This window comes from Vicia villosa, linkage group LG5 (assembly GCF_029867415.1).
Source record: "Vicia villosa cultivar HV-30 ecotype Madison, WI linkage group LG5, Vvil1.0, whole genome shotgun sequence".
In the NCBI taxonomy this organism is placed as follows: domain Eukaryota; kingdom Viridiplantae; phylum Streptophyta; class Magnoliopsida; order Fabales; family Fabaceae; genus Vicia; species Vicia villosa.
The window spans coordinates 17178777-17188523 of record NC_081184.1 but is presented as its reverse complement, the minus strand read 5'-3'; positions in this window follow the sequence as shown (position 1 = coordinate 17188523).

The window sequence follows — 9747 nt, the reverse complement described above, 5'->3', positions numbered from 1 at the left end:
GAGTTCTTGACAAAGGATACACCAAGGCTGATCATGTAAAGAAGATCATCAGAAGCTTACCCAGAAGATGGGGTCCGATGGTGACTGCATTCAAGATTGCGAAGAATCTGAATGAAGTTTCTCTGGAAGAGCTTATCAGTGCCTTGAGAAGCCATGAGATTGAGCTGGACGCAAATGAGCCTCAAAAGAAAGGTAAGTCTATTGCATTAAAATCTAATATCAAGAAATGCACTAACGCTTTTCAGGCCAGAGAAGAAGATCCTGAAGAATCAGAATCTGAAGAAGAAGATGAACTGTCCATGATTTCCAGAAGGCTAAATCAACTCTGGAAGACCAAGCAAAGGAAGTTCAGAGGCTTCAGAAGTTCAAGGAAATTTGAACGTGGAGAATCTTCTGATGAAAGAAGATTTGACAAGAAGAAGGTCATGTGCTATGAATGCAATAAGCCTGGACACTACAAGAATGAATGTCCAAATCTTCAGAAGGAAAGTCCCAAGAAAAAGTTTCATAAGAAGAAAGGTCTTATGGCAACCTGGGATGAGTCAGAAGATGATTCAGAAGATGAGCAGGCCAACTGTGCGCTGATGGCGACAGAAGATGACGGATCAGAATCTACATCAGAATCAGATTCTGAAGAGGTATTTTCTGAACTTACTAGAGATGAGTTAGTTTCCGGTCTAACTGAACTTCTGGAACTCAAGTCTCAGATCAGTCTCAAATACAAAAAGCTGAAAAAGCAATTTGAATTTGAAACAAAGAAGCTTGAGTTGGAGAATTCTGAATTAAAGGAAAAACTTTTAAAATTATCCAACAATGTTGGATCTCCTTCTGATTCAGAAAAATCCACTCCCAGTCTGAACCATATTCTGAAAGAATATGATTTAAGTTTCAGGAAGTTCCTATCTAGAAGTATTGGCAGAAGTCAGCTAGCTTCTATGATATATGCTGTGTCTGGAAACAAAAGAGTTGGCATTGGTTATGAGGGTGAAACCCCATACAAACTTGAACCTGTTGATGAAATGAAAATTACATACAAGCCATTGTATGATCAGTTCAAGTATGGCCACTCACATGATATTAGGCACACCTCACATGCACAAAGTTTTCACATTACACACACTAAGAAGCATGTGACACAACCTAGGAAATATCATGAAACTCACATTAAGAATTATCATGCTGTTCCTCCTATTGCTTACAATGTTAAACCCAAGTTCAATCAGAACTTGAGAAAATCTAACAAGAAAGGACCCAAAAAGATGTGGGTACCTAAGGATAAGATTATTCCTATTGCAGATATCCTTGGCTGCAAGAAGGACAAAGCACAACATGTCATGGTACCTGGACTCTGGATGCTCGCGACACATGACAGGAAGAAGGTCTATGTTCCAAGACCTGGTGCTTAAGTCTGGAGGAGAAGTCAAGATCGGAGGAGATCAGAAGGGCAAGATAATTGGCTCTGGAACTATAAAATCTGGTAACTCTCCTTCCATCTCTAATGTACTTCTTGTAGAAGGATTAACACATAACCTTTTATCTATCAGTCAATTAAGTGACAATGGTTATGATATAATCTTTAATCAAGAGTCTTGCAAGGCTGTAAATCAGAAGGATGGCTCAATCCTATTTACAGGCAAGAGGAAGAACAACATTTATAAGACTGATCTGCAAGATCTTATGAGTCAGAAGGTGACTTGTCTTATGTCTGTTTCTGAAGAGCAGTGGGTCTGGCACAGGAGGTTAGGTCATGCTAGTTTGAGAAAGATCTCTCAAATTAACAAACTGAATCTTGTCAGAGGACTCCCTAATCTGAAATTCCAATCAGATGCTCTTTGTGAAGCATGTCAGAAGGGCAAGTTCTCCAAACCTGCATTCAAGTCTAAGAATGTTGTTTCTACCTCAAGGCCATTAGAACTCTTGCACATTGATCTGTTTGGACCAGTCAAAACAGCATCTGTCAGAGGAAAGAAATATGGATTAGTCATCGTAGATGATTATAGCCGCTGGACATGGGTAAAATTCTTAAAACACAAGGATGAGACTCATTCAGTGTTCTTTGATTTCTGCATTCAGATTCAATCTGAAAAAGAGTGTAAAATCATAAAGGTCAGAAGTGATCATGGTGGTGAATTTGAGAACAAATCCTTTGAAGAATTCTTCAAAGAAAATGGTATTGCCCATGATTTCTCTTGTCCTAGAACTCCACAGCAAAATGGGGTTGTAGAACGAAAGAATAGGACTCTTCAAGAAATGGCCAGAACCATGATCAATGAAACCAATATGGCTAAGCATTTCTGGGCAGAAGCAATAAACACTGCATGTTATATTCAGAATAGAATCTCTATCAGACCTATTCTAAATAAGACTCCCTATGAATTGTGGAAGAATAGAAAGCCCAACATTTCATATTTCCATCCTTTTGGATGTGTATGCTTTATTCTGAACACTAAAGATCATCTTGGTAAGTTTGATTCCAAAGCTCAAAAGTGTTTCCTTCTTGGATATTCTGAACGCTCAAAAGGCTACAGGGTATACAATACTGAAACATTGGTTGTAGAAGAATCAATCAATATCAGGTTTGATGATAAGCTTGGTTCTGAAAAACCAAAGCAAGTTGATAATTTTGCAGGTTGTGATATTGACATATCAGAAGTTGTTGAGCCAAGAAGCAACGCATCAGAAGCAGAGCTCCTCAGAAGCAAAGAATCTGAAGATCAAGTAACAGCTTCTCTGGAGGATCTAAGTATTTCTGAAGAACCATCTGTCAGAAGATCATCCAGACTCATCTCTGGTCATTCAGAAGATGTCATTCTTGGAAAGAAGGATGATCCAATCAGAACAAGAGCATTCCTTAGGAACAATGCAGACTGTCAATTAGGTCTTGTATCTTTGATCGAGCCAACTTCTGTTGATCATGCTCTAGAAGATCCAGACTGGATAATTGCTATGCAAGAAGAACTAAATCAGTTTACAAGGAATGATGTTTGGGATCTTGTTCCTAGACCAGATGGATTCAACATAATTGGTACAAAATGGGTCTTCAGAAACAAGCTTAGTGAGAAAGGTGAAGTGGTAAGGAACAAAGCCAGACTGGTGGCTCAGGGTTATAGTCAGCAAGAAGGGATTGACTACACAGAAACCTTTGCACCAGTGGCCAGGTTAGAGTCTATTCGTCTATTAATTTCTTTTGCCACTCAACATAACATCACTCTCTATCAGATGGATGTTAAGAGTGCCTTCTTAAATGGTTATATAGATGAAGAAGTTTATGTCCATCAACCTCCTGGTTTTGAAGACTCTATGTCTCCTAATCATGTTTTTAAACTTAAGAAATCATTGTATGGATTGAAACAGGCTCCCAGAGCTTGGTATGAACGCTTAAGTTCTTTCCTTCTAGATAATGGTTTCACTAGAGGAAAAGTGGACACTACTCTCTTTTGTAAAACCTTTGAAAAGGATATTTTAATTTGTCAAATATATGTAGATGATATTATTTTTGGAACATCTAATGCTACACTTGGAAAGGAGTTTGCTAAGTCTATGCAGGCTGAGTTTGAAATGAGCATGATGGGAGAACTCAAGTATTTCCTTGGAATACAAATAAATCAAACATCCGAAGGAACGTATGTTCACCAAACCAAGTATGTGAAGGAACTTCTGAAGAAGTTCAATCTTCTAGACTGCAAAGAAGCCAAAACTCCTATGCATCCAACATGCATCCTAGGTAAGGATGAGGTAAGTAAGAAGGTAGATCAGAAGCTATACAGAGGTATGATTGGATCTCTTCTATATCTGACTGCTTCTAGACCTGACATTCTGTTCAGTGTTTGTTTGTGTGCTAGATTCCAATCGGATCCTAGAGAATCTCATTTAACTGCTGTTAAGAGGATTCTAAGGTATCTGAAAGGTACTACTAATGTTGGTTTAGTTTACAGAAAATCTAAAGAATACAACTTAGTAGGATTCTGCGATGCTGATTATGCTGGAGACAGAATTGAAAGAAAAAGTACTTCAGGAAGTTGCCAATTTCTTGGAAGTCACTTAATCTCCTGGTACAGCAAGAAGCAAGCAACCATTGCTCTATCAACCACAGAAGCAGAATATGTCGCAGCTGCTGGTTGTAGTACACAGATGCTCTGGATGAAAAGTCAGTTAGAAGATTATCAGATATTTGAGAGTAACATTCCTATATTCTGTGATAATACTTCTGCTATATGTTTATCTAAGAATCCTATTCTTCATTCAAAAGCTAAACATATTGAGATAAAACATCATTTCATAAGGGACTATGTTCAGAAGGGTGTTATATCTTTAAACTTTGTTGATACAGACCATCAATGGGCTGATATCTTTACAAAACCCCTGGCTGAAGATAGGTTTAAGTTCATTCTGAAGAACATCAGTATGGATTTATGCCCAGAATGAGAAGATGAGAATTTCTCATGTATGAGTATCTTCTGAAATGAATGTGGAATATTTTTTTTCAGAAGTTCTGATTGAATTCGTTTAGAAATTATGATTCGGTTATTACTAACGTTTCATTGTCTAAGTTGATTCAGAACATCTTGTAAAGCAAAACAGCTGTTACGCTTTATCTCGGGATGGTAAACCTGCCGTTACTATTCATGGATAAGCGCGCGTGCAGTTGAAGGGACGCCGACCATAGGTAACTGTGCCAGTCACTTCATTTGTCTTTATTATCTCTCCTCACGTCACGTAACATTAAATGCTTTTCATCATTCGTTTCATTTTATTTTCCTTTAAATTCTCTTCAAAATGGTTTTCGGTTTCCTATCTCTTTGTTTTCCTCTTAAAATTTTTTTTTCTCTCTCTCTCTCTCGTTTTTCTTTTCTTCTCTCAAATCCTAGCATTCACCTCAAGCCTGTTGAAGCTCCATGACTCAAAGGCGACAGATCTCTGTGCATCTCGGGATGGCTCTTCTAATACCGCTCAAGTCAGATCCTTCTTTGATGTTGTTATCAACTTTCATCCAAAGACAAAAGACTTTCTTGAGTTGTAGGAAGATATACTCAACTTCTATGTTGAGTTTCTTGACCGATTTGTGTATTTTTTAATTTTTGTAGTCATTTCCTCTTTGGAAATTCTACTTTGTAGTTTTCTTTTCCTTGCTGCTTCTGCTTGTTTTGTATTTGCTAGGAATGTTTTTCATCTTGTTAAACATAGGAACCTTTTGTAATCCTTTCTTGATTTATCAATGAAAAAGTTTCTTTGTGTTTTACATTCCAGTAAATGTTTTCTTTTGTCGATTTATACATCTGAATCTTTTTATACTTTTTGATGTTATGACAAAAAGGGGGAGAAAGATAAATGATAAATGATTTGATTAAATCTATCAGTTGCTGGGTAAAGGCTCCCACACATTCACTAACAAGAACTGCAAGTTCTATATGGTTTAAGTGTTTTGCAGGTACAAAGAAGTGAAGTGAATCTTCAAAGCAAACACTAGAAGCAAAACCATTGAAACTGAAGCAAGCTGAGTGCTGTCAAGCTTCAGAGATAAGAAGCAAGAAAGAAGAATGAATCAGAAGCACTGACAATAGAATTTGAATATCATTGTCTATCCTGTTCTGACAAAATTCTATTTGCCCTGATACACATAATGTTATGGCTCTGATACATTATTTGCTCTGATACATGTTTTTAGCCTAAAATGCTCTGATACATTTGGCTCTGATACATATCATGTATTTGAATATACATTTTATGTTCTAACTCGTTCATGCTGACTTTTGTCGTTTAGTTTTTGTTCTGTAACATTTCAGGATGTAGAGATGCTCAGATGATGCTCTGGTACATTCAACAATGTTCTGATACAAATCTAGCATGAAGTGATGTTAGTAGACATTCAAAGTTCTGAAGCTATCCGAGGGAAGCAGAAATCAGAAGATGTGAATGTTCTAAAAAGATCCAGAAATTCAAGTTCTGAAGCTGTCCTGAATGGAAGCAGAAGTCAGAAGCTGTGAATGTTCTGAAGATCAAAGAAATTCAAGTTCTGAAGCTGTCCTGAATGGAAGCAGAAGTCAGAAGCTGTGAATGTTCTGAAGATCAAAGAAATTCAAGTTCTGAAGCTGTCCAATGGAAGCAGAAGTCAGAAGCTATGGATTCTCTGAAGGCAGAAGCTCATATGATCGTCTCTACCGAAATAATCAGGGAAGTCTTTTATTAAAGTTCTTCGAGTATTTATTTCAGGGGGAGATTATTTATCTCAGGGGGAGATTGTTAATCTCAGGGGGAGACATATTCATATGCTTATGCTATAGCTGTGTAATTTGTCTTTTGCCGTCTACTCTTTCTGATCGCAAATTCATATCATTTATATATGTTTTTGTCATCATCAAAAAGGGGGAGATTGTTAGAACAAGATTTGTTCTTATCAATTATCTTAGTTTTGATGATAACAATAATATGAATTTTGCTTAAGATAATATGGTACTCTAATCCAATGCAATTTCCCTTTCAGGAAATATATATAAAGAGTACGCATAATTCAGCGCTCAGAAGATGTGTCTCAAATGGTTCAGCATGCAACATCAGAACATGGTCTAGCAAGACATCAGAAGATGGTCGAAGCAGAATCAGAACATGGATCTATGGAAGCATCAGAAGAACATGAGATCAGAAGCACTGAAGATCAGAAGATGGTATCACGCTCAGAAGCACTTCAAGGTCAGAAGATCAGAAGATGCTGTGCACCAAGCTGTTTGACTCTGATGATATTCAAACGTCGTATTCACAAACATCAGATCAGAAGGAAGTACACGTGGCAGACTACGCTGACTGACAAAAGGAACGTTAAAGCTACTAAAGGCTACGTCAGTAGACACAGCGTGAACAAGGCTCGAGGTAGTTGACAAAAGCGTATAACATTAAATGCAAAGCTGTACGGAACACGCAAAGCATTAAATGCATTCAACGGTCATCTTCTCAACGCCTATAAATATGAAGTTCTGATGAGAAGCAAGGAGAACGATTTCGCACCAATACAATTCAAATTAACTTGCTGAAACGCTGTTCAAATCTAAACTCAGAATCTTCATCTTCATCAAAGCTCACTACATTGCTGCTGTAATATCTTAGTGAGATTAAGCTTAAATTGTAAGAGAAATATCACAGTTGTGATTATTGCTTTTAAGAAGCATTTGTAAACTCTTGAATAGATTACATTAAGTTGTAAGGAACTAGAGTGATCAGTTGATCAGTATACTCTAGGAAGTCTTAGCAGTTAGCTGAGCAGGAAGTCTTGACAGTTGGCTGAGCAGGAAGTCTTGGCAGTTGGCTGAGCAGAAAGTCTTAGGAGTGAACTAAGCCTAGAGTGATCGTGTTGATCAGTAGACTCTAGAAAAGTCTTAGGAGTGAACTAAGCAGTTGTTCCTGGAGTGATCAGGTTGTGATCAGAAGACTCTGGAAGACTTAGTTGCGGCTAAGTGGAAAACCATTGTAATCCGTGCGATTAGTGGATTAAATCCTCAGTTGAGGTAAATCATCTCTGCGGGGGTGGACTGGAGTAGCTTCGTTAACAGCGAACCAGGATAAAAATAATTGTGCATTTTATTTTTATCGCTCAAGATTTTAAGTCACACTTATTCAATCCCCCCCTTTCTAAGTGTTTTTCTATCCTTCAATATTTACTTTCCGTCATTTTCTCTTTGTCCACTTGGACATATGTTTATGCTTCTGTTATTTTTCTTTTGTCCACTTGGACCATACTTTATTTTTTCGCTAAAACACTAATAAATAACCAAAATCTAAAAAATACATAAGGCTCTCTTTGGACTATCGGTTACTATCCCTAGCACTTTGGAGATTCGGACCTATGGACCTAGTACCTCTGGACTCATTCTATTACTATCCTGTGATTGTTCTGTCTGTCTGGCATTGTTCTGTTGTATGTTTATGTGTGCAGGTATTTCCTTGAAAGCCCTTGATGGTTAATTCCAAGGCATTGATATAAGGATTTTACCCGAAAACAGCCGTTACTCTGCCCAATTTTCGTCAGAATCTTAATGTGCTTAATGAAAAATGGTGCTAAGACAATAAGTTCATCTGGATCCCCAATTGTTAATGTGTTGGTATTGATAAATCCAAAGGATGGGAAAACTACCTTGGCTCTTAATGTCAAGTGTTGGCTTCTTATTCGGTTAGACCGTTTCTTTCCTTAGCTTTTATTTTATGCATTAGGTTAGCCTCTTCATCTCCTCCCATTCTTAAATTTTCAAAATCTTCTCCCTTTTTCAAAAATATTCTTATGTTTGCAAATCTTTTCAAAACTTTTTTTTCTTTTCTTAAAAATATCTTTCGCCCTTAGTGGCTTTTCTTCAAAAGTTTAGACACCGTTAATTGTCGAAACGAGTGGTTATACCCCACGATTTTGAAATTGATTGATAATAACGAGATCTTTTCCGCGTGAGAGAGCTAGTGGCATACTCGTTGATTTTATCCGAGTTGGCGCCCTTCTTTCATTTGCGATGCAAAGAACTTGTTTGTTCTCATGCTCAAGATCAATGGCTGAGTATTTCTCTCTAACGACAACAAAGTGTTTATTTGTTTTAAAAACGTTTTTTCCCAAAAGCGGAACTACATTAGCTCTGACTTCTCCATTGCACCGAGGAGGTATGTAGGCCCAAAGCTTAACGCTTTGCCGAGCTTATTTTAAAAATAAAACAAACCGTTTTTTAGCACACACACAACACAGATTTTCAAAAAGGTTCCCGTGGAGTACCACGGATATGAGGGGTGCTTTAAACCTTCCCCTCATATAATCAACACCCGTACCTGAGATCTCTTTCTTGTTTTAAAAAACAAAACTTTGGGTTTTACGTTCTTTTCCTTTGAAAAAATAAAGCGCGGTGGCGATTTCAAAACGGAATATTGATTCGAGTCAATCCCATGGCTTCGATATCAGATTTTCCCCGCTACAGTACGATCAGGTATATTTTGGATTTATAGAAAAAGATTATTTTTATTTAAAATTTGACTCTATTGTAAGGACGAGGTAGGGTGGGGCGGGACGAGACTAAAGTATTTGATCGCAATCTAAATTTATTGATTTGAGGTTCAATTATTCATTTACATTAGGGATAGAGATAGACAACAAGAATTTATCAGGAAGTTGAATTTAAGTATGTATAGTCATGTTGCAAGTGTTTTTCAATTAATTAATTACAAATGAATGTTTTTATTTATTTAGTAGCTCAATGATTGAAACTTTACATATTAAAGGTTGAATAAATGAGATGTTGTTGGTTTGAACCTGCATTCTTACAATTGAATGTTTTTATACAACTATCATTTAAGCTGTTTTAACGGAATACAACCATTGATATCCAATGCTTTTTGTTGAATAGGAAAAAAGATTATTGTGTAAGGTTGTAAAGGAAGCGACTTGTACAAAGAAACAAATAGAAATGATAAATTACGATGAACTAGATTGGAGAAAAAGAAATAAATAGAGATGATAAATTACGATGAACTAGATCGAAGAAATGTGGATATTCATTCAATTCAATACGTAGATATTATTTCTGTATATACGAATACTTCACTAGATCGAAGAAATGTGGATATTCATTCAATTCAATACGTATACACTATTTCTGTATATACGAGTACTTCATTACAAATGTTTGAAGTTTTAATATTGAGTGTGAAGCACAATCATGACTTAACTTATAGTTAGAAAGTATTTTATTGTCAATCGTTTAAACGCCGAGGAAAAAAATTTGTTGC